The following is a 4,392-nucleotide window of genomic DNA, read 5'->3' as shown; positions in this document are numbered from 1 at the left end:
TCCCCCGTTTTCAGTTTCCATTTGCCTGTATACATGAATCCTGCTTGTTGCACTTACTCATTGCTTTTATTTACATGCCGGCCTAGTGTAGACTGCCATCTGGCCTGTTTTGATCAACGTTGTCCTGTCGCTGTCCGAGGTAGATGCATGTAAGTCTAAACCATCGGCAATATTAAATCGTCAAGCCAGCGTCGTCCGTAATCGGGGATTGAGTGAAGGTTTTTTTTCAAATCTTTTCTTTATTTCAGTCCGACTTACTGAGCAAAATATGAACGATAAACCGACTGTTTTATGTCCCTTCTAAAATTTTTTCCCTACTTGGGTTAACTCAATACTGGAGATACCATTTGGTAACAAAGGATATAAAAGGCAGTTAAATAGAATGCGGTAGTTTAGAAGCGATATTAGGTCTACCTGGGTGGTTGATGTGACGGACTCGGATGAAAGCGATTGAAAAGTCAATTAGTGGATTGTGCTACTCATGAGCCACACCCGGTATGCCTTTGGGATTTTGGATGTGGCTGCACAATGGTTCATCATGCCTGTGGCACCGGTCGATCACGGTGACACGCCACTTGAATAGCCTCTTGGGTGAATACGTGTCGCGTCTCAAGGAATTGGGATGTCTCATACACGGCTTTGTTCTTGGCAGTAGTACCCACAGACCAAATGGCATGTGGTGATATGCCTAAAGAGTTCGCTTCAAAACGGTCAAACAGAGGTTGTAGTCTCTCACCAGCCCCCTAGGGACAGTGATGAAAATTTGTAAACAACTTTGTTCCATAATATTCAGAGTGTTTGTGAAAACAAGGATGGAAAAATTTAGAGGCGCGTTTTGCCTTTCATTCACGTCTACAATGCACAATTGCAATGGGTGTCTAAATGTGGGTAAATCATCTCGGTGATGCGTTCACCCCAGATGCCTTTGCTGGTGAAAAAACAAGTGTAGGGGTTTTTCATGAAGGAAACTACACACGAGGTTGCTGAAAACTCTTCGACAGCCCACAAACGGTTTCGCCTTTCTTGGGGCTCATTAGGTAGGCGCAGCCTCCAAGTTCCCGTCAACCTTATGTTAGAGTTGGACCTAAACTGGACTGTTCTCAAGAAATACACTCATTTGCAAATCAGTTTGGTTTTCACAAGTGACTGAACTGAAACTTTTGCTTGTGATATTCTACAACCTAATGTGCTGCACACAGGCCGCCTCGTGATTCATTCGAGATATCGCCGTATGTTTTCATAAAAGAAACTACTCACAAGGTTACTGAAAAACCAGTTTCGCCCTTCTTGGGACTCATCAGGTAGGCGCAGTCCCCGAACTTCCGTCACAAACGAGAGATTCAGTTGAGTCTCTTGTGAAAACCAAATTGAGTTGCAAATTATTTCTTGAAAAGCGTACATGATCTTAGATAATGTCTGATAGTTGATCTTAGAAAAGACGACTAGTTCTTCGTGACCGTAGCACAAATTAGTCTCCTATGATCCCTCTCCTATAAAAATTCCCAAAATCCACTAGGTCTTCCATTTAAAGGTCAACCATGTAGGTTATATTCCATCTATTCATCGGGCCGGCAAAAATTTTCAGCATTGTCTAGACAAAATGCACTACTCGTAAGTTTTCTATATTGCTTTCTAACAGCCCATGATTGTTTTTTTCCCGCCTGTAACTCATCAAGTAGACGCGTTCCTGTTAAGGTCCATCAAATTTACGTTCTGATCGAACCCAGATTGGTCGTTATTGCGAACTACACTCAGTCTCACATTAATTTGATTTTTAATCAATGACTCAACTAATTTCAGCCCAATCATCCAAGTATGACCGTCTTCTTTCTATATTCAACTTTATCAATGCCAGGCGTATTGATAAAGTCATTCAGCTCCGAAATCAAGCAAAAACTGCAAACATTGGATAGTACCAAATGGAACATTTGCTCCTGAACCATACTACATCAAGGTGGTATGAAAACAAAGCAACTGCATTAAATTTAAAAAAATGTTTCGCACGAAGCATTGACTTTCCGTTTCGCAGACATGTGCAGCACAACTGTCCTGGAAGGTGTCACCAAAATCGCGTGGAACGGATGAACATAAACTATCTTAATATAGCTTTGTGATATTTTCATTTTTTTGTTGTGTCCAAAAAATCATCAATCACTAAGGATTGGACAGTTCACAGCCAAATTGTCTGACTTTTCACACTAAAAAAGGCACCTTACCGCTTCCTAAACCAAATTCTGTCGGTCCTACATCCCAGAAACCTACCAACCGCCAGAATGTACGTACCCAAGTTGCTCAACCATCCTCATTTTGAGTGACAAATCGCAAAACAGGGAAGCAGAAGTTCTCAGAAAGCTGGTTTTTAGGTCTGATGTGCTTAGATATATTAGCCAGTTTCTCAAAGTTGCCTAAAGCTATTTGTTGTTCTTCGATATTGTCGCCCCTAAAATCAAGTACAACAAACCTGATGACGTTTAGAGGGGAATGGTGTGATTCCGCTTCTGTTGATGTCGAAATTAGTCCCCCCTGAGGTAGCGTAACTGTTCCACCGCATTAGTTGCCAAGTTGCTCAGAACAGATCACTGTCCAATTGTTTTCTTTTGTTCATGAAAACTATCGCACAGATCCCCATTTGTTATATTTTATAAATGATTGTGAGTTTTGTGATCAAATAATCAACTTGTTTGATGAAACATTAATCGCGCCATTGTATGCATATATGTATGACTATATATCTGCAGATTTTTGCACAATGTTTCCGGCGTATATCACGATAACCTAGAATGCGATTACATGCCTACTCGTGCACACAGAGATGCGCTTGTTTTGCTCCGATGAGTTTTTCGCTATCGGGCTTCATTAGAGAAAACTGAGTACAAATTAGCGTGGAAACTTCTAGCAAACTCTGGATAACTCTTCGATATTATCTTCATTAATTTGATTATGCAAAAGCCGATCGTGTTTTTTGACGAAGAGAAAATTTCTCAACCAAAATATAGGACAACGTTCACGAGTGCTTTGGTTTTAAGAAACAGATTTGTTGGGACAATAACTAACGACCAACAAGGAAATGAATTTCGCTGATTTTTACTAGACCATTTTGAGAGATTTAGTGAACAAACTTGGAAGAAAGCACACTCGTGTGTAAAACATGAATAGTATTCTAATGCAGAAAAAAAACGACCCCGAGAAATAGGTTAATCAATCCGACGACACCCAATTCGAAATATTAAAGTACAACAAGCCCCTGGATACTTGCTACACCGGTAGCTGCAATTTTGAATGATACACAAAAAACATCTTGTTCTCAAACTGCTTCGTCCGGAAATGAGTTGTGATAATTCCCTCAAATAGAAAGGACTTGCAGGAAGGAACCCAACCCTATTTCACTGAGAAACGGATTGCATTGGAGAGATAAAATGTCTTTTATCTACTACGAGACCCGACATTACCGAGCATTTGAAACCTCTTAATTACCCTAAGGTGCTCTTAGGCTAATGAGGTACGGCAGTTACCGTCCATCGTAGGAATTTGTACAAAAAATTGCTTGACTATGCGGACTGTTGCAAGTATCCACCGTTTCCACCACTGTCCTGTCAAAGAAAAGCCCAGAAGAATAAATATCAAATCCATATGCAAACCACCGTTATAAACATGCTATCTTGTGTGGATATTTTCTGGTTGTTGATCTGTTCGCTGATGTTGGCAGTTGGATTGCAAACGTTTCATCACCCTGTACTGACGATGTCACCTCGATTGGTGATGAAACGTTTGCAGTCCAACTGCCAAGCCCGGTGAACGTAACAACAATCAAACAGCGCACCCGAGCTAGCTACATTCCGCAACATAGCTAATGGATATTTTTGTCTATACACCTACAGTATAGGAATACCCCCTCCGTCCATAATAATCTTAAAGTGACGTCTAAACACCCAGAACAAAGTCGACATCCGGAAACACCAACAAGCGATCCACCTAGAAGACTAGCCTTCAAGAATACGATGATCCTTGGAAATTTTGCATCGTACAAATGAAAAACGGTTTTCAATTACTTTGCAATTTTCGGATTATACATTCCTACTTGACTTCTTTAGATGCTTACTTGGGATTGCGAAATGGCTGTATCGAATTCATACAGTGTGCTCTCTGGACTTTTTGACAAATTTTTCGCTTTATAAGAATATGCCTCCTTGGGGATCTCATGGGAGGCCACTTTAAAGTTACACCGTAAGGGACCAAAATGGTGTTAAAATGACCCCTGTAATTAAAGCGCACCAAAGGCACTAGAATATTTTAAATCAGTTCGTCTCACAGAGAAATCAATTTTATTTTCCTTGGTTATCAAGTCTAAAGTGAAGTGATTCATTAGAGAAATACTGAACTCAAAGGGGTCAT

This window comes from Opisthorchis viverrini (genome assembly GCF_000715545.1).
Source record: "Opisthorchis viverrini unplaced genomic scaffold opera_v5_9, whole genome shotgun sequence".
NCBI lineage: Eukaryota > Metazoa > Platyhelminthes > Trematoda > Opisthorchiida > Opisthorchiidae > Opisthorchis > Opisthorchis viverrini.
The sequence above is the reverse complement of the archived record's forward strand: the minus strand, read 5'-3'. Positions refer to the sequence as shown.